The sequence below is a fragment of the Balaenoptera borealis genome (genome assembly GCF_965194805.1).
Source record: "Balaenoptera borealis genome assembly, chromosome: 12".
NCBI lineage: Eukaryota > Metazoa > Chordata > Mammalia > Artiodactyla > Balaenopteridae > Balaenoptera > Balaenoptera borealis.
The window spans coordinates 90,179,006-90,201,551 of NC_138869.1; the positions used below are offsets into that span (position 1 = coordinate 90,179,006).

A 22,546-nucleotide genomic window follows, 5' to 3' on the forward strand; every position below is an offset into this window, starting at 1 on the left:
TGGCAAGAAGAGAGGGTTTTTATGCCTTTTATTTTCTCCAATGTAGTGAAGTGATTTTTAAACTCTCTGTGACTCACCATACAAAAATATTTACATCATGATACAGGACACCTGCATATGCTTATGTATATTTGTGTCATGAAATAAAAGTTTTGTGAAACAGTTGTTACCCTGGTTATGTGTACTGCACAGGGCTGACTATGTAATTTGCAGGGTCTTGTGCAAAATAGAGATGTGGGACCTTTTGTTCAAAATGCAGGTAAAAAGTGCTGTTAAAGGTACTTAAATATATACTTTTTCCTTTCTTCTGTGGTCTCTTTCTTTCTCAGCTTGTCATGGTGTCTTTTTATTTTGCTTTTATTGTCATTCTCAGTAAAGAAAATTTAAATTGGAAGTTTAAATTATTAAGATTTAGAAATGAAAAAGGAGAAATCACAACTGACACTGCAGAAATGCAAAGGATTATAAGAGACAACTACAAACAACTATATGCCAATAAAATGGACAACCACGAAGAAATGGACAAATTCTTGGAAAGGTAGTTTTGCAAGACTGAACCAGGAGAATTAGAAAATATAAACAGACCTATCACAAGTAATGAAATTGAAACTGTAATTAAAAATCTTCCAACAAATGAAAGTCCAGGGCCAGATGGTTTCACAGGTGAATTCTACCAAACATTTAGAGAAGAGCTAACACCAATCCTTCTCAAACTCTTCCAAAAAATTGCAGAGCGAGAAACACTCCCAAATTCATTCTCCGGAGCCACCATCACCCTGATACCAAAACTGAAAAAAGAAAATTATAGACCAATATCACTGATGAACATAGATGCAAAAATCCTGAACAAAATACGAGCAAACAGAATCCAACAACACATTAAAAGGATCATACACCATGATCAAGTGGGATTTATCCCAGGGATGCAGGGATTCTTCAACATATGCAAATCAATCAATGTGATACACCACATTAACAAATTAAGGAATAAAAACCATATGATCATTTCAATAGAGGCAGAAAAAGCTTTTGACAAAATTCAACACCCATTTATGACAAAAAACTCTCCAGAAAATGGGCGTAGAGGGAACCTACCTCAACATAATAAAGGCCATATATGACAAACCCACAGCAAACATCATACTCAGTGGTGAAAAACTGAAAGCATTTCCACTAAGATCAGGAACAAGACAAGGATGTCCACTCTCACCACCATTATTCAACATAGTTTTGGAAGTCCTAGCCATGGCAATCAGAGAAGAAAAAGACATAAAAGGAATACAAATTGGGAAAGAAGAAGTAAAACTGTCACTGTTTGCAGATGACATGGTACTATACATAGAGAATCCTAAAGATGCCACCAGAAAACTACTATAACTAATCAATGAATTTGGTAAGGTTGCAGGATACGAAATTAATGCACAGAAATCTCTGGCATTCCTATATACCAGCAATGAAAAATCAGAAAGAGAAATTAAGGCAACAATCCCATTTACCATTGCAACAAAAAGAATAAAATACCTAGGAATAAACCTGCCTAAGGAGGCAAAAGACTCAGAAAACTATAAAACACTGATGAAAGAAATCAAAGGTGACGTAAACAGGTGGAGAGATATACCATGTTCTTGGATTGGAAGAATCAATATTGTGAAAATGACTGTACCACCCAAAGCAATCTGCAGATTCAATGCAATGCCGATCAAACTACCAATGGCATTGTTCACAGAATTAGAACAAAAAATTTTACAATTCGTATGGAAACACAAAAGACCCTGAATAGCCAAGGCAGTCTTGAGAAAGAAAAATGGTGTTGGAGGAATCAGGCTCCCCGACTTCATACTATACCGCAAAGTTACAGTAATCAAGACAGTATGGTACTGGCACAAAAACAGAAATACAGATCAATGGTACAGCATAGAATGCCCAGAGATAAACCCATGCACATATGGTCACCTAAGTGATGACAAAGGAGGCAAGAACGTATAATGGAGAAAAGACAGCCTCTTCAGTAGGTGGTGCTGGGAAAATTGGACAGTTACATGTAAAAGAATGAAATTAGAACACTCCCTAACACCATACACAAAAATAAACTCAAAATGGATTAAAGACCTAAATGTAAGGCCAGACACTATAAAACTCTTAGAGCAAAACTTAGGAAAAGCACTCTCTGACATAAACATAAACCACAGCAAGATCTTTTTTGACCCACCTCCTAGAGAAAGGGAAATAAAAACAACAACAAAAAAGGGGACCTAATGAAACTTAAAAGCTTTTGCACAGCAAAGGAAACCGTAAACAAGATGAAAAGACAACCCTCAGAATGGGAGAAAATATTTGCAAATGAAACAAAAGACAAAGGATTAATCTCCAAAATATACAAACAGCTCATGGAGCTCAATATCAAAAAAACCAAATAATCCAAGTAAAAAATGGTTGGAAGACCTAAATAGACATTTCACCAAGGAAGACATACAGATGGCCAAGAGGCACATGAAAAGATGCTCAACATCACTAATTATTAGAGAAATGCAAATCAAAGCTACAATGAGGTATCGCCTCATGCCGGTCAGCATGGCCACTATCAAAAAATCTAAAAACATTAAATGCTGGAAAGGGTGTGGTGAAAAGGGAACCCTCCTGCACTGTTGGTGAGAATGTAAATTGATGCAACCACTATGGAAAACAGTATGGAAGTTCCTTAAAAAACTAAAAATAGAACTACCATATGAACCAGCAATCCCACTACTGGGCATATACCCTGAGAAAACCATAATTCAAAAAGAGACATGTACCACAATGCTCATTGCAGCACTATTTACAGTAGTCAGGACATGGAAGCAACCTAAGTGTCCATCGACAGATGAATGGATAAAGAAGATGTGGCACATACATACAATGGAATATTACTCAGCCATAAAAAGAAATGAAACTGAGTTATCTGTAGTGAGGTGGATGGACCTAGAGTCTGTCATACAGAGTGAAGTAAGTCAGAAAGAGAAAAACAAGTGCCGTATGCTAACGCATATATATGGAATCTAAAAAAAAAATTAAAAAATGGTACTGATGAACCTAGTTGCAGGGCAGGAATAAAGATGTAGACACAGAGAATGGACTTGAGGAAACGGGGTGGGAGGAGGAAGCTGGGGCGAAGTGAGAGTAACATCGACATATATACACTACCAAATGTAAAATAGTCAGCTAGTGGGAAGCAGCAGCATAGCACAGGGAGATCAGCTCGGTGCTTTGTGACCACCTAGAGGGGTGGGATAGGGAGGATGGGAGGGAGGCTTAAGAGGGAGGGGATATGGGGACATATGTATGCCTATGGCTGATTCTCTTTGGTGTATAACAGAAACTAACACAGTATTGTGAAGCAATTATACTCCAATAAAGATCTATTTAAAAAAAAAGAAAGCAAACTTTCCTTTCCACCAAAAAAAAAAAAATTACTAAGATGAATCATACAATTTGTCTTTATAACATGCAATGCCATAATGTTATAGTATAAGACCACTTAACTCATGTATAGAATCACCAAAATTGCACAATTTGTATTTCTTAGCTCATATTTGCATATGCATTTTGTTCTTATCAGAATAGTGGAAATACTGTATATAAAACTAGCTCAGCCATTTATTTCACTTTTAATATGCACATTCTATCAACACTCTCTACCTTAGGTGTACTGATGAGTAAGGAAGGACTGAAAAGAAAAGGGACCATGGGTTGCCTTATGTTTCCCTTTCCTTCTATGTCATCATTTTCAGTAGAAGTGATTGACTGCTACAGAGAAGTAACATGAGTAGGAAAGAGTAGGCTAGGGTTATCCTTGGTCTTTTTTATTTCTTACAATGCCATTGCCTTCTTTCTTCCTTGGAAGCAAGTTCTGGTTTTATTGGAAAGTGTGGCCCCACCACGCCTTTCTCAGATGCAGACGTAACAGGCTTATCCTATACTCATTTGAGTCTTGACAGTCACCCATGCGATTGATGGGTCCACCCATTGATGAGTCCACCTGAGTTCTGTACTCACCAGCCATCAAAAACCCTAAGGCAAGGAACCATGGGAACACATATTATGCATATATCCTCCCCTCATGAATGTGCTCCATTGTCTCATTGGACTTCACTTACGAAACACAAGTTCAAAGATAAAATTATTAGGAACTTCATGATGGTGGCAGCAGATCATTAAGCCAAGTTGGGGGCTTTTCATAGAAAGGGGCCCTATGAGACTGTATAGGTCACATGCCCATGAAGCGGACCCTGGGGTAACAATCAATATTTTGTTTTCTTCTGTCTTATTAAAAAAAAAAAACATAGTTGCAACCCATTAAATTGATGTCACAACCCACTAATGGGTCATGACTGGCAGATTAGGAAACCCACCATTAAAAACGTAGACTCTAGTGTCAGATTGCTAGGTCTGAATCCTGCTTCACCACTCGCTACTTACGACCTTTAGGGGACCTCCGTTTTTCATATATAAAATGCAGGAAATATTATTAATTACTTCATAAAGCTGTTATGGTATTAAATGAGTTAATACATGTAATATGCTTAGAATGATGTATGTCGTATAATAAGCATCCAATAAGTATTAGATGATCATCATCGTTAATATTGTTACCATTATTATTAATTTACATCTTGCTCTAGGTAAATGCTGAAGAAAAAAGTGTTTCTTTATTGAACAGTAAGCATCTCCACTTATTCTAAAATAGATATTGGTAAATAGGTTTACCAATACTTGTGTTTTATCTTGACTGCAAGTATGGGAAATATTATAATATTCAAAGGAAAGTTAATTCTTACCACCCTTAATGCAATGAAAATACTTAAAAATTACAGTTTAATGAAAAATTCAATGAAAGTTGCTTTATTTCTGTTCCTCCTCTCCAAGATTAAAACAGATAGATTACTGGTATTTGTCAATTATCAGTTAAAAAAGAAGCAAGGATATCTGAAAGATACCATTCCTTAGCTTAAGGAACCAGAATTATTCCTTTTGTAATGAAATTCTTAGATGATGAACTTCAGTCATAGGTTAAAATGCTAGAGGAGAATGTTTTCTATCTTTGCAAACATACAGCAAACATCAATTTTTGTTATAGACCTAAACTAAATCCCTAAGTCATAACATTAAATGAAAAGAGTGCAGAATCTGGTGGATATCCCGTCAATACCTGTTGTTGGAACAACATTAAATCAAAGTGAGCAAAATGCTGACTGATTTGCTTTGATCTGTTTTGACTCCTTGATAGTTTCATAATAAATAGTACTATTTTGTAGCTAATTTGCATATTTCCCATTATCATCTGAAGCTGTTGAGATCTCTTCCCATTGATGCCTGGACATTTTATGTTTACTTGATTCTCTCAAATTTGGTACTAAGTTTATATCTGTATAAAGTGACAGTCACTTTATATCTGATTGTCTATCAATTGCTGATACATGGACATAAATATATGGACATATTTATGATTAGATAATCGTCTTAACATGGAGTTCAATAGACTCATTTAAATGGATTTATTTCAGGCTATTTTAAATAAAATTTGGGACATAGCAGATACTGCAGAGCAAAATATCTTATGAAAAAATTTGTTTTTATCTATTTATTGACAGCAGTTTCTTGAATTGTAGACTTTATGTGTCTTTAAAGATATGCTAAATTGAGTATATTTTAACTTCCCATTTTATGTTAAGATGGAAGATTAACTATCAATCAAAGCTAAGTTATGTCTTTAGCAAGGCATCAGCTCTGATAGCAATTTAGCATCCTCTTCAAAAATTGCTGTGGAGCAGATTAAAACACCTGAAATGCTAAGCATTTAAAGAGATCTCACTTTGACTGTCTAAAGCAAATAGAAGCATACAAAACTGTAAAATGCTGAGTTAAATTGAAAACACCCTCACTCAGATTTAAAGAATAATTCAGGTCTATTACCTGTGCCAATTAGGTTTGATGAAAAATTATCCAGTTCCTTTATTCAGGATGACTGATTTGTACTGATTTGCACATTTGCACTACCTGTCACTTTACCCTGAGTCAGGACCACAGTTCACAGAATCACTAGCACCTGTCTCAGGATTAGATTAGCTTTGAAAGCGGTGATACTTGTTTTATACTTCTAGTAGGATTAGCATTGTTAAACATATTATTTTAAAACATATTATTCTAGTAAGTTGAAAGAATGTTGGAGCCTTAGATGATGAAAGAGTAATTTAGTAATAATTGGGATTAATAACCAACTTTTAAAAAATGTGCATTCAGTTCATTTTTGTTTTCATATATGAGTAGGTATTTAATCCCTTAAGTATATGCCGTGTATGTAACTTGGAAACAATTTTTAGAGAAGTATCTCAGTCTTCCATCTCAAGTTGATCAACTGCAGATAGATTTTGAAAATTTACAATCCTGGTTTCTCTTTTAGCCTTTGGTTTTTAGGTTCCTTTCATGAATTCTTAGTAGTCTTCTGAAGCCAAGGCGTCTTTTATTTCTTTGTCTGAAATGATTGTGAATGACCATGCTAATAGAATGCTTTAACTCAGGTGTGCAAGTTGAAGGTGCCTTGTTTCCTGGAATGGGTGCTGCCCATAGGCTTCTCTCCTTCTTGCTCTATCTCCCCACATCCCCCTGCACCCTGCAGCCACACTACCATGTTGTAATCCATTTAGGATTTTTGGCTAAGGTTCAAACTCCGATAAATGTCTGTGTAGTAAGGATAATATTTTCATGAAATACAATTCCAGCTGCATGTATATTATCAAGATGAAGATGATCCGTTTTGGTTTAACTTGGCCATGCATGAATGGGGATTGTTTGAGTTTGCAAGAGTGCTTGGATTTCATTAGACATGCTTGTGCATTAGGGACCTAAGTTTAGCAACAGCTTTATGGTGCTGACATCTGTGACAAATTCTTTGGAAGGCAGGAGTCAGAAGAGGTGGGATATAACCCTGTTCAGCCCTTACTACCTCTATGGCATCAGGCCTCTGAGTTAGGTTTTACAGGACTATGGTCTCTCTTCTCCACTTCACAGCCAATCATCTTGAAACAGTGGTCCATATTGCCTGTGTTCTGTGATAGGCACCACCCTTTTATACTGCACCCCAATATAATCTGATATTTTATGCTCTGCTAAAATTACTCTCACCTAGTTGACCAGATCATCAGGGTGCTAAAGCCAGAGGACACTTTTTAATACTGATTTTTCCTTTGCACTTGACTTTTGCTTTTCCCATGGCTTCCGTAACATCTCACTCTTATTTTTTCTTGTTCTTTCCTTATTTCTTTTCAGTCTTTGTGAGTTCCTCTTCTTCCCATCCCTTCAATTTTTTTTTCTAGAATTCTGCCCCCAGCCATCTTCTATTCTCATTCCAAGTTCTCTCCCAGACCCTTGGCTTTATTTACCAACTGTACTCTGACAGTGTCCAAATCTGTATCCTTAACCTAGAACTTCATCCTGGTTAACAGATTTATATTTCCAACCACTTAATTGACATGTCTTTCAAGATGCCTAACAGGGGACTCAAAGCAGCATACGAAAATCAGAACTCATACTCTCCCTTCTTAACCACGCCCCCCCCTTCCTTTTCCGTCCCTTGTCTTGATAAATAGCTCTCCTAACCACTGAGACACCCAAGCCATAAACCTTAGATTCCCCCTTTGACTCTTTCGTCTCTCTCACCTCCCACATCCAGGCAGTCACGGAGTCCTGTCAGTACCTTTACGTGTCCCTCGTGTCCCCTCCTGTCCGTCCTGCTGCCAATGCCTTCATTCAGGACCTGCAACGTCTAGTGTGTCTCCACAGCCCCACAGAGCAGTGCCTGTCTCACTACCCCAATGGGGGCTGTGGGTTCTGTGCTTCAGAACCTCATGACCCATCATTCCATACTTTATTTCCCATTCCATTTCTTTGAACTCTCCAGGATACCAGCCTTCTGTCACTTCAGTCTGACCCACATTACAGGCTTTCCTTTCTGCAATCCTGGCTAATCTTCTCACTCTGACCCATTATCTCCACATCAACAATATCATCCTAGAGACCCTTGAGTAATACCTTCCTTCCTTAGCTTCCCCTCCACACCCACCCTGCCATAAATCCGCACTCTCTTCCTCCTAGGCAGCCCTCTTTTCCAGGACACAACCCCAGCCCGATGCTCCCTGCATCAGGTCCTTCAGTTGCTCTTCGTCATCTTCAGGCTCAAGTTCAAATTCTTGGTTTTATCAGTCAAGGTTTTCGGAATCATCCCTGCCTGCTTGCTGCAGCCATGCTCATCTGACTGCAGTCTCTGGAACAGACCATGCATTCCAGTGCCTCTGAGTCTTTGCATATACTGATCTTGCTGTCTAGAATGCCCTTCCTCTGCTCCTCAATAACTAATTCTACTTGTCTTTTGATTTGTAGCTTCTGTCTCTCAGTAGCCTTCTTTGACTGACCACCACGCCCACCTGTCACCCTTGCCTACCTCTCTGCACTCTTGACAGCCTGTGTAGCACTAGTTACATTTATCATTCCGTTCTACTGATTTTTCCATTTAAATTTCCTAGTAGACAGTAAGCATCTTGAGACCAGTGCCTTGTTCATCTCTTCCATGGCTGGTATCCAGCACATGCCTGGGCATGAGGAGGTTTGGTAAATATTGGCACAGTAAATGAATGAATGAATGAATGAACAAAAAATTGAGGAATTTTAGAGTACTGTGTATTTCTGTTACATGCAAGTACGCCATTTGTTACCCTGATACATTTTCTACAGTAGAGAAGTAATTCGAGTATGGCTAGCTCTTTTACAGACTGAAATACTCAAGGCCATTTGGAGGTAGTTGGACCAGCCAGAATTAAGAATAGGAATCATGATTTTTTGGCCACTTATTAAGTAACTTCAAGTCACTGGGGTCCAATGAGGAACAATTCAATTATTCTGATAAACTAAAACTAATTTTGCAGTGTAATTTTTATAAGGTTATAAAATTAGAAATGAAAAGAAAAATAAAGCTATATATACTTGTTGGCTTAGGTAAACCAACTCAGAAGTATTTTATTTTTCTCAGATCCATGTATCTGTTTCAGACTTTATAAAGTAAATCAAAATTTATATAGATTATAAAATAATTTTGTCATGAATTCTACATATTATATATATATATATGTGTGTGTTTTAGTCTTTGTACTTTGAATATTTCTGATTTTGATGAAAATCTAAAACATCTGTATCTGAAAAGAATAAACTAGAAATGAAGGGATAAGAACAAAATTACCTTTGATCTGGGGAAATCAATGATAATAATCCTACTTTTACTTTCTGTCTACTCTTAGAAAATTTTGTTACACCCATTTAAAGTCAAGGTGAACTAACCATGGTTGTTAAGATCAAGTCTATGCAAAGAGTTAATAGTCAAATTTAAACATCAATTGCATAACAGATGATATTTAATACCTGGAGTGGGAGTCAGGAAATAGACAGAAGCCAGATACACTTCAAACTGCAGTTAAGTAAACTCAGCCTATCTAAGTGGATGGATAAAGTTATTTTCATGTAATAGTCTAAATTGCCAAAGAAAAATATCACTTGCGATATTCTTGTTCCCGTAAAGAGTTTCCATTTGAGTTTATGGGTCAGAATGAAACATATGGAGACAATTAGTGATTAAAAAGCATTCGGGTAATATGGCTGTACTAAGTTAGATACACTCAGAATATTAGCTGTTATTTGATTAGTTTTTCATTCTGCCTAATGAAAATATTCTTTAGTTCAGGCGAGTGGTGTGAGGAAGATATTGTGCAAATTGTTATAAGGATCGGAGGAGGGCTGGCCAGCATCCTTTCATCAGGAAGTGTTGTCACATGGGAATCCCTCTTCCTCTCCACCTCCCTACTTGCTAAACTTCACATAGGGTTACCTTTCTGGAAGTGCTTTCTTTCAATTTCATTAAGATGTTGTGATGACAACAGTCTGTATCTAAGAAGAGTTTTATTGGAAATTCAATATATTTCACATATGAATATATGTTTCATTAGCATTAGCTAATGAAAATAATTTGTATGTCACTTTCTTACCAATTTTACTTTGAATTCTGCCTCTGGTAACTGATGTGACACAGATAAAGACAGCATAATCTTCCTTTTAAACAGATCTGTATACTTTTTTCTTCTTAGAATATTATCTTATATACTGAAAGCCATGAGCTCCTTGTTGCTCACATTTTTTTCTCAGTAATCTACTGGATTTAATGAGCTGCTTTTTAAAATTAATATTTTGTTTTTAATTTAACATTTTTATGAGAAAGTCTCAGTAGTAAATCATAGTAAAATGTTTATAGTCACACTAAACTTTCCTGCTTACAAATAGAGCCTCCACATAATAGATATCTAATATTTCCATAAAGTATTTAAAACTGGGTGTTAACTCTGTTATTCTTCTTTTTATTTATCCTGATAAGTTACAATCAGTTTCAAACACTGAACACATTCAAATATGGTTTATAATATTATTTTAAAAGAATTTTTAATAATTCTGGTGAGAAAGTATCCTTTAAACAAGATCGTTGAGCTTAAATACTGATTATCAGCAATTACATGAATGTATCATTCATTAGTTATTTGGTAACTTTTCTTACTTAACATTAAAATTTTAACATATTAAAATATTAAAATATTTTAATGTTACTAAACTAACACACTGATATACTGAAACTAGGAAATGCTTTCATTTCAGCCGTTCTAGTTGCAGAAAGGCTAAAAATGCACAAGCACTAGTTTGCCATTTCTGTAAGGGAAACAGATTCTTATTTATTACGAGCTACACACTTATGACATGACTGCCCTACCTCAGCAGCTCTGCTTTCATTTTTTAGGCAATAAAATTCATAAAGGATAAGTGAAAAATAATTGAGGAGCATTTTTATTTTTACTAGAGTGTTTGTTATTGCTTTGCTGTGTAATATACACTAAAATGTCTGTTCATGATTCAAAGAAAAAAGATTAGAGCTGAATTGCAGTGTCGTGTGCATCCAAGCATTGAATTTGATCCTCAGTGTAGTAATTGAATGAGAGCAGTATTGTGTATCAAATTTATCCTCGCTCTTTAGTTTGTTAGCAAATGGCTTTTATTACGAAGGTTTTAGGGTAGGGGAGGACTTAAAAAAATGGAATCCCTTTTCTTCTTTCTGGCAGATGTGGGTATCTGGAGGGGTGTTTTTTGTACATTGCAGGGGAGGGAGAGAGAGAGAGAGGTAATAACATTTAGAGACGGAAAACAGAAGGCAGAGGATTTGCAGGAGGGTTTTGGACCACTGCCTTCATAGCAGGAGGAACAGGGGTGTCTCAGCTGCCTGCCCTCACCCAGCAAGTACCTGGAGGAGTCAGAAAGGGGATTTGCAGGGGCTACTGCCCCAGTGTTCTTTCTAGACCATAGTTTTTGGGCACATGGTGTATTAGCTGCCTATTGCTGCTGTAACAAATTACCACAAACATGGTGCCTTAAAACAGCACATGCTTATTATCTTAGTGTTCTGGAGGTCAGAATTCCAAAATGGTTCTCACTGGGCTGTAATCACAGTGTTGGTGAGGCTTTATTCCTTCTAGAATCTCTAAGAGGAAAGTTTCTATTCTTGCCTTTTTCCAGTTTTTAGAGGTTGTCTGCAATTCCCTCGTTTATGGCCCCCTTCCATCTTCAAAGCCATCAATGGCCAGTCAAGTCCTTCTCACACCACATCACCCTGACACTGATTCCCCCGCCCCTCTCTTTCACTTACAAGGACCTTTGTGGTTGCATTGGGTCCACCTGAATAATCCAGGATAATCTCCCCATCTGAAGGTCAGCTGATTAGCAATTCCATCTGCAACCTTAATTCACCTCTGTCATGCTATGTAACATGTTCAGTTTCTGAGGATTAGGATGGAGACCTCTTGCGGGGGAGGGGGCGGGTATTATCTCACTTACCACACATAGCCTAATTTATTGATCCCTGTGTAGGTGTACTCCAGTCTTCTTTCTCTTCACCCCTCTTTATCCTCCTCCTCCTCATCAAAATGCTGTACTGCCAAGTGTGGCCAGGTTGGGGCAACACAGAGACTTAATGGACTGGGCTAGCGGCTTTTAACTTGTACTCTCCTTACATTCTATCTCAATGCAGCACATATTTTTGAGTGCCTGCTGTTTATTCTTTCAACAGACACCTTTTGAACACCTGTGTGCTGAGCTCTATTACATGCGAGCTACAGAGCAGTGAACAATATGGGTGTGGTACCTGCTCTCTTGGAGCCTACACTTTGGTGGAGACTGACAAACACTAAAACACCAAATAAACAAGAAAAATATCAGCTAGTAATAAATGCTAGTGAGAGAATTAAAACAGAGCAATGTGAATGACTGGGTGACTGCTTGAACTGGAGGAGGGTTTCCTGAGATCTGAATGAGAAAGAGCAGCTTACCTTGGGAAAAGGGAGGAAAGAACATTCCAGGTAGAAAGTGTAAAAAGGACAAAGCCGTAAGATAGCGATGAGTTTTCTGTTGGAGAAACAAAATGTACCTGGAGTTTAATGGCAAAGGGAAATTGGTATGAAATGTGGTCTAAGAGGGAGTTCAGGACCAGAACACATTTCTCTAAGCCATGGTAAGGAACTTGGATTCTATGTATGTTGGAAAGTGTTAGAGTTTCCAAGTAATTTTTATAATCTATTAATATAACTTGGCTTTTGTGTGATGAATGACTCAGAGGAAAGCAAGAGTAGAAGAGGAACACTAATTTGTAAGCTGTTGTAATAGCCCATCCAACAGATAGTGATGATTAAACCAAGCTAATAGTGGAGCTGGAAATAATATTCACATATTCGGGATTTAAAAAAAAAATTTATTGTATTTATTTATTTTTGGCTGCATTGCTGTGAGTGGGCTTTCTCTAGTTGCGGCGAGTGGGGGCTACTCTTTGTTGCAGTGCGCGGGCTTCTCATTGCGGTGGCTTCTCTTGTTGCAGAGCACAGGCTCTAGGTGCGCGGGCTTCAGTAGTTGTGGTATGCAGGCTCAGTAGCTGTGGCTCGCGGGCTCTAGAGCACAGGCTCAGTAGTTGTGGCGCACGGGCTTAGCTGCTCCGTGGCATGTGGGATCTTCCCAGACCAGGGATCGAACCCGTGTGCCCTGCATTGGCAGGAGGATTCTTAACCACTGCGCCACCAGGGAAGCCCCCGGGATATATTTAAAAGGAGATTGAATTGACAGGCCAAGAATGGAATGGATATAGGGAGTGAGAACAAGATGGAAATAAGGATAATTTCCAGATTTGGGGGTTGAGTGGAGGTGCCATGTTACGGGATGAGGAATATAGAGGATGAACAGTTTATGGTGGGGACCTGGAGTTCTCTTATGACCATGTTAAGTTTGAGATGCCCATTAGACATCCAAGGCAAGTTGTCAAGTTAGGCAATAGGATATATGAGCTTGGGGACCTACAAAGAGGCTGGTATATTGAATAGATTAGAGAGTCGTTGACATATTAATGGTATTCAAGCCATGATCAGGATGAGATTATCTAAGAAGCGTGTGTAAATAGAGAAGTAGACTCACGATGTAGCTCTGGGTGTACTGCGACACTTAGAAGTTGAACAGAGGAGGATAGGTTGACCAAGAAGACTGAAGAGAAGCATCTGTTGATTCTGCTGAAACCAGAGTGAAATGGAGAAATAGACAGATAAATAGATAGGTAGACAGAAAGAGAGAGAGAGATCGCCTGTATTAAAAGCTGCTAAGAGATCAAGTAAGATGAGAACATAAAGGTGACCATTATGGTCACTGATTTTGACAAGAGCATTCTTTATGAGATGCTGCTGCAGAGGTTGAACTAGGTGTGGGGCTAAGTATGTGGGTAAGGGATGGAGGCAGTGATTTTAGACAGCTTAGCATGAGGTGCTCAGCTAGGGCAGGGCATTTTGAGATGAGAAATCATTGCATTGTCACTTTTTTCCAAAAACCTACTTTTTCCTACCTATAGAAGAAAAGTTTATTTTTATATGATACACAGGCATTCTATTATTACATTTACAATGTACAATTAAATTTAGAGGAAGCAAAATTGCTAAGACTCAAACAAGAAATAATTTCATGAGCAGTTGAAAATTATGTTAAAGCTTATTATAAGGGGATTAGAAGAAATCTTGAATGTGTGCCAGACGATTATTGGCACACCAAAATTTCACAGATGGGCGGTATATGGTAAAAAGGGGCACTTACCTGTTGACATTGGGATCGAGTAAGACTAAATTTCTGTTTTTACGAAAATCCTGAGGGATGCTAAAACTAATCCTGTGTCCCATTAGAGGCTAAACCCCCTACCCTAGGTGGCATCTACCCTTAGTGAGTTGTGGTTAGGACATCTGAGCTATTTATAGCAATAACTATACAACCATTGCACATAACGATTGCTGTTATGATCTAAATTTACTGTGCAAGTTTAAATGAGCAGTCATAATAAAGGGAAAGTGTAAGGTTTTGAAGTGCTTGCATAATATTGCCCTTGATGAAAAACTGAATATTTTTGTAAAAACTTAAATTTCTTGCAGAATCTATCCTTGCAAGAAGGTGCTTTAATGTTTCATCTTTACCTTCTTCCATGGAGTGTGTCTTTAGTTGCTTTTTTGTGCGTGATTTTCTTTTTTTAAGTTAATTTTTAGTGGAGTATAGTTGATTTACAATGTTGTGTTAGTTTCAGGTGTACAGCAAAGTGAATCAGTTATACATATACATATACCCACTCTTTTTTAGATTCTTTTCCCATATAGGTCATTCCAGAGTATTGAAGAGTTCCCTGTGCTATACAGCAGGTTCTTATTAGTTACCTATTTTATATTTAGTAGTGTGTATATGTCAATCCCAATCTCCCAATTTATCCGCCCCCTCCCCGTTTTAGTTGCTTTTTACTGTGGCACTGACAGAAGGGGAACATATTGTATGGTTCATATTCTTTACCGTTGTATTTTGGCCTTGCTGGTAATTCTTTGGTGTTAATTTTAATTTTCTGGTTTTCAGGCCTGCTTTTGAACTTTCACCTTGAGCATTCACATAACTTTGAACACTCATCATGAATGTTCATCATATTTTTGAACATTCACATTGGCTCACTGATCTTGGCCCTGGATGAAGTACAGTAGTACCCCCTTACCTGTGGTTTTGCTTTCTGCAGTCAACTGTGGTTTGAAAATAGTAAATGGAAAATTCCAGAAACAACAGTTTATAAGTTTTATTTTATTTTACTTCTTCAATTTATACATTTTTAGTTTAGTTTTGTTTTTTTACATCTTTATTGGAGTATAATTGCTACACAATGGTGTGTTAGAGAGTGCAAGAGGGTTCCCTTTTCTCCACAACTCTCTCCAGAATTTATTGTTTATAGACTTTTTGATGATGGCCATTCTGACCGGTGTGAGGTGATACCTCACTGTAGTTTTGATTTGCATTTCTCTAACGATGAGTGATGTTGAGCATCCTTTCATGTGTTTGTTGGCAATTTGTATATCTTCTTTGGAGAAATGTCTATTTAGGTCTTCTGCCCATTTTTGGATTGGGTTGTTTGTTTTTTTCATATTGAGCTGCATGAGTTGCTTGTATGTTTTGGAGATTAATCCTTTGTCAGTTGCTTCGTTTGCAAATATTTTCTCCCATTCTGAGGTTGTCTTTTCATCTTGTTTATGATTTCCTTTGCTGTGCAAAAACTTTTAAGTTTCATTAGGTCCCATTTGTTTATTTTTGTTTTTATTTCCATTTCTCTAGGAGATGGGTCAAAAAGGATCTTGCTGTGATGTATGTCATAGAGTGTTCTGCCTATGTTTTCCTCTAAGAGTTTGATAGTGTCTGGCCTTACATTTAGGTCTTTAATCCATTTTGAGTTTATTTTTACGTATGGTGTTAGGGAGTGTTCTAATTTCATTCTTTTACATGTAGCTGTCCAGTTTTCCCAGCACCACTTATTGAAGAGGCTATCTTTTCTCCATGGTATATTCTTGCCTCCTTTATCAAAAATAAGGTGACCATATGTGTGTGGGTTTATCTCTGGGCTTTCTATCCTGTTCCATTGATCTATATTTCTGTTTTTGTGCCAGTACCATACTGTCTTGATTACTGTAGCTTTGTAGTATAGTTTGAAGTCAGGGAGCCTGGTTCCTCCAGTTCTGTTTTTCTTTCTCAAGATTGCTTTGGCTATTCGGGGTCTTTTGTGTTTCCATACAAATTGTGAAATTTTTTGTTCTAGTTCTGTGAAAAATGCCATTGGTAGTTTGATAGGGATTGCACTGAATCTGTAGATTGCTTTGGGTAGTAGAGTCATTTTCACAATGTTGATTCTTCCAATCCAAGAACATGGTATATCTGTCCATCTGTTTGTATCATCTTTAATTTCTTTCATCAGTGTTTTATAGTTTTCTGCATACAGGTCTTTTGTCTCCTTAGGTAGGTTTATTCCTAGGTATTTTATTCTTTTTGTTGCAGTGGTAAATGGGAGTGTTTCCTTAATTTCTTGTTCAGATTTTTCATCATTAGTGTATAGGAATGCAAGAGATTTCTGTGCATTAATTTTGTATCCTGCTACTTTACCAGATTCATTGATTAGCTCGAGTAGTTTTCTGGTAACATCTTTAGGATTCTCTATGTATAGTATCATGTCATCTGCAAACAGTGACAGCTTTACTTCTTCTTTTCCGATTTGGATTCCTTTTATTTCTTTTTCTTCTCTGATTGCAGTGGCTAAAACTTCCAAAACTATGTTGAATAATAGTGGTGAGAGTGGGCACCCTTCTCTTGTTCCTGAGGTTAGAGGAAGTGGTTTCAGTTTTCACCATTGAGAACGATGTTGGCTGTGGGTTTGTCATACATAGCCTTTATTATGTTGACATAAGTTTTAAACTTCAGTCTGTTCTGAGAGGTGCCATGAAATCTTGTGCTCTCCCACCTCTTCCTGCCTGGGAGGTGAATCATCCCTTTGTCTGGTGTAGCCCACTCTTTAGACACTTTAGTCACCCTCTTGGTTATTAGATCGACTGTAGTGGTATCGCAGTGCTTGTGTTCGAAGTAACCCTTATTTTACTTAATAATGGCCCCAAAGTGCAAGAGTATTGATGCTGGCAATTCGGATATTCTCTTACTGTGCCTAATTTAGAAATTAAACTTTATCGTAGTATGTTTGTATAGGAAAAAAGAAATTAGTTTCAGTGGAAAAAATAAGTCAATAGTCAATCTAAGAAAGAAATGGAGAATTTTATTCGAGCCAATCTGTGGATTATAACCTGGAAGACAGTCTCTGAGAGCTCTGAGAACTGTTCGAAGAGTTAAAGGGGGGAGGCCAGTACATATGTGATTTTGACAAAGGGGTACATGCAATCAAGTGCTCATCTTTTTTTTTTTAATTTTTGAATTTTATTTTATTTACTTTTTATACAGTAGGTTCTTATTAGTCATCAATTTTATACACATCAGTGTATACATGTCAATCCCAATCGCCCAGTTCAAGTGCTCATCTTGACAGAAGGTTATTGCTAGTTGCGACATCTTAGTTAATGGTTTTAGTGCTTTTCTAAGTATGGGAAGATGCAAGAATCCAGGTTCATTGTCCATTAATTACAGCATGGTACCACCAATTTATTATGTGTTCAGATAACATTTAATGATGTGGGAAATGCTCATGATATGATTTCAAAGTTAAAAAATCTCTTGAAATTATATATACATTAGGATCTCAGTTTTATGAGTGTGTGAGAGAGAGAGAGAGAAACTCTGGATCATGAGATTAGGATGTTTATTTTCTTCATCGTCCAAGTTTTCTAAAATGCCTGCATGTGTATTAAATAATCTATATTCAGAAAATGCTATTTAAAAATATTTCCCCTAGAAATTCATATTCCCCTATTTTAAATTTTATATAACATTTTTAATAAAAATTCAAGTCCTTTTTCGTATCACAAAGTAACTTTCTTGCTTTTCTTTTTTCCATCACTGTTTATTTCTGTGAATTCCTTTCCAACCTTACTTTCTTGCTCTGTGCTGCTGAAGGAGTTGGCTTACACATCTCCATTCAGTGGTGAACAAATCCTACACCATGCCTCAACCAAACACTTCTATCTTTGTATTTTCTCTTTTTGTCACTATACTCAATGTTGAGTTTTGTTGATTGGTCTCCTTGCTGTTTATATCATTATGGTTGCCATTTTCCATCTCAGTGCCCTTTCCATTTTGTTTGTTATTATTGATCTCATTCTTCTTTTCTTGTGAAATGTTTATCCTAAAACACATCTGCAAGCCATTCAGAGCTCTGCTTGGATACAGTTAAACATTTCATTGAATGTGAGCATTAACAATATATTTCTTTGGTATCTGTAGGTTTCTCTTTGTGGTTCCCTTGAAAGCAGGTGCCATACTTGGATGAAAAAATGTTGTCCAAAAAAGTCATGGACATAGGTCATAGTCTACTGAGACCAGCATCTATCTCTAAAGGTTGACTCCAGGGACATTTTGTGGATGAGTATGATTGTTGTCTCCTAAGGTATTTCAGAAGGTAGAAATGAGTGTCAAACACACCTTAACTTTCCTTTTTAAACCATTTTGGAGATAACATTTGATAAAATGTGCAACCCTATTTGAAATTAGTTTATTCTGCCTCTATACATTCTCAGAATTGTGGACTCCACATGTGAATAAAGTGGAATTTATTTTTCTATCATTTAATTAATGTTTTCTACCATTAATGTAATGTTTATTATTTCCTTGAGTTCTGTGTTCCAGAATTTAATGGAGAGACAAATATCAGCTTGCCCTATCCTTGTTAACTCCAATTTTATAGACTTGGATTTCTCCCTTTCACTTCTTTTAGGACAGAATAATTGTAAGCTATTTTCCTTGCCCTTTGAAGTGTCCTTCCCTGTACTTTTCTTAGCTCGAGGATTGCTTTGTTGAGCTTGTGACCATAACTTTGCATTTACTCCAGGCCAAATACATGAGAACGTCATCACATATTCTGTTTTGTTTTCTATATTTTTTTTTCTGATATTGCTGAACTGCAGTTTCATTTGGATCCATGCTCTGAGTTATAAGGTGCTATGGAGTTAGGACAGAATCATTAGACCTGCTAGGTGAGCCGTGTCCTTGGGGAGGTGGGTTGCAGAGATAACCCAAAATAGCTGCCTATGCAGAAATCATCATTTTGGTGATGATTGTGTAGTGATTCCTGTATATATATATATATATTTTTTTTTCAATTAATATATACACAGGATGATTTAACTGAGAAAACTCTAGTGAATGAAAAATTACCTTGGATTGCTTATGCACACATGAGCTGGTGGAAGGAAAGGATCATCAGGTGACAAGGTTGTTGGCTGAGAGGAAAAACCAGTCTGGGATTAAATTATTGCTGCAGGTAATCCTCAAAATGACAGATGAATGGATAAAGAAGATGTGGTATATATACACAATGGAATGTTAGCCATAAAAAGGAATAATGCCAGTTGCAGCAACATGGATGGACCTAGAGATTATCATATTAAGTGAAGTAAGTTAGAGAAAGACAGATATCATATGATATCATTTATATGTGGAATCTAAAATATGACACAAATGAACTTATTTATGAAGCAGAAAGACTCACAGACATAGAAAACAAACTTATGGTACCAAAGGGGGTAGTGGCAGGAGGGGGCGGGGAGATAAATTAGGAGTTTGGGATTAACATATACACACTACTATATATAAAATAGTTAAACAATAAGGACCTACTGTATAGCACAGGGAACTATATTCAATATCTTGTAATAACCTATAATAGAAAAGAATATGAAAAATAGTATATATGTATAACTGAATCACTTTGCTGTACACTTGAAACTAACGCAACATTGTAAATTATACTTCAATAAAAAATGGAATTAATCCATGTAAATTAATCTAACATGTCTAATCAGCTTTGGGGATAGCTCTGTTGTTCCTGGTTTTTAAAAAGGATAGTAGAGAAGTAATTAAAAAGGAAAGTTGTTTCTCTAGGAGAAACAAAAAGGGCTTGAGTTTGGTTATATTTCCTGTCTCTCTTCCTTCCTTCCTTTTTCATTTGGCTGTACCTTCTAAGCTTCCCCTAGGGCTCTGCCATAGCCCTTATGCCTCTTACCTCAGGGCACCTTATTAGTGGTGTGTATGTATTTCTGTCTACTCATTGGTCTGTAAGCAACTGGAAAAAATCTACATCTCATTTATATCCTAGGTGGTCACATCGGCTCATATTGTGCCTTACATATAATTGATCCTCAGTGAAGGTAAAGATATATTTTATGCTTAATTAAGAGTGACTTCATAACTTTAACAATATGAAGTATTATCATGTGAAATGTGTTAACTATTTATGCTCTGGGAAACAAGCTTCCATTTGAGAAATAGAAGGGGTTTTAAGACAAAAGATAAAAACATTTTCTAGACTGTAAGGGTAATCAGATACTGGAATAGATGATCAGAGAAGGAGGTGAAATCTCCATCCCCAGGGATTTTAAATGATTGGGCAGAGAAAACATCCATGCGAATGACTGAAGCATTAGACCTACCTTGAGGCAAATAGATGGACAGAATGACAAATGGTCCTGTGATTCTTTGATTACTTGGCCTGGAGAAGAGAAGACGGAGGGAAGACATTGAAACTACTTCAAATATGGAAAACAGCTCTTAATGCTTCCCGTGGGAGAACAAGTCAAAGGAGCTTAACCTAAAGTCTTAGAAATTTGGGTTACATTTTATAGTTAAGGGTTTTAAGACATAGGTTGTGAAAATACTGTGGACACCTTCAAAGTAAAAGATTGATTTGTGTGAGATGTGGAGTCAGCTCTATGATCCTGTTACAGTAAAAAATATTTTTTTATGTTACTCTGAATGGAGAGAATTATTCCAATACATTATTTCAGCGTATAGCATTCTTTTGGGAAAGGCAAACTTCTAAAAGGAGTATTTTCAAGCACCAAGCATCATCACTGTTTCAGGGCTAGGAGGAGAGAGCAGAGATAATAGGTAGGAAATCCTTCCCATCTAAGTACTTGTACAAGGCTGTGTTATTTTTTATTTTTATTTTTTCCCAACACTGACTTATTTTTTTTAATCCAATTCTCTTTTATTTATTTATTTATTTTATTTATTTAAAAAAATTTTTAACATCTTTATTAGAGTATAATTGCTTTACAATGGTGTGTCAGTTTCTGCTTTATAACAAAGTGAATCAGTTATACATATACATATGTCCCCATATCTCTTCCCTCTTGCATCTCCCTCCCTCCCACCCTCCCTATCCCACCCCTCTAGGTGGTCACAAAGCACCGAGCTGATCTCCCCGTGCTATGCGGTTGCTTCCCACTAGCTATCTATTTTACATTTGGTAGTGTATATATGTCCATGCCACTCTCTCACTTTGTCCCAGCTTACCCTTCCCCCTCCCCGTATCCTCAAGTCCATTCTCTAGTAGGTCTGCATCTTTATTCCTGTCTTGCCCCTAGGTTCTTCTGACCATTTTCTTTTTTTTTCTTTTTATAGATTCCATATATATGTGTTAGCATATGGTATTTGTTTTTCTCTTTCTGACTTACTTCACTCTGTATGACAGTCTCTAGGTCCATCCACCTCACTACAAATAACTGTTTTGTTCCTTTTTATGGCTGAGTAATATTCCATTGTATATATGTGCCACATCTTCTTTATCCATTAATCTGTCGATGGACACTTAGGTTGCTTCCATGTCCTGGCTATTGTAAATAGAGCTGCAATGAACATTGTGGTACATGACTCTTTTTGAATTATGGTTTTCTCAGCGTATATGCCCAGTAGTGGGATTGCTGGGTCGTATGGTAGTTCTATTTGTAGTTTTTTAAGGAACCTCCATACTGTTCTCCATAGTGGCTGTATCAATTTACATTCCCACCAACAGTGCAAGAGGGTTCCCTTTTCTCCACACCCTCTCCAGCATTTATTGTTTGTAGATTTTTTGATGATGGCCATTCTGACCGGTGTGAGATGATATCTCATTGTAGTCTTGATTTGCATTTCTCTAATGATTAATGATGTTGAGCATTCTTTCATGTGTTTGTTGGCAATCTGTATATCTTCTTTGGAGAAATGTCTATTTAGGTCTTCTGCCCATTTTTGGGTTGGGTTGTTTGTTTTCTTGATATTGAGCTGCGTGAGTTGCTTGTATGTTTTGGAGATTAATCCTTTGTCAGTTGCTTCATTTGCAAATATTTTCTCCCATTCTGAGGGTTGTCTTTTCGTCTTGTGTATGGTTTCCTTTGCTGTGCAAAAAAGCTTTTAAGTTTCATTAGGTCCCATTTGTTTATTTTTGTTTTTATTTCCATTTCTGTAGGAGGTGGGTCAAAAAGTTTTTGCTGTGATATATGTCATAGAGTGTTTTGCCTATGTTTTCCTCTAAGAGTTTGATGGTGTCTGACCTTACATTTAGGTCTTTAATCCATGTTGAGTTGATTTTTGTGTATGGTGTTGGGAGTGTTCTAACTTCATTCTTTTACATGTAGCTGTCCAGTGT

At 37.0% G+C, this 22,546-nt stretch overlaps 1 protein-coding gene across 1 annotated transcript in view; it reads left to right on the top strand.

Moving 5' to 3' along the window:
• Nucleotides 1-22,546, top strand: part of DCDC2 (doublecortin domain containing 2) — a 159,926-nt gene that overhangs the window by 113,463 nt on the left and 23,917 nt on the right. The gene's annotated exons all lie outside the window — the stretch shown is intronic.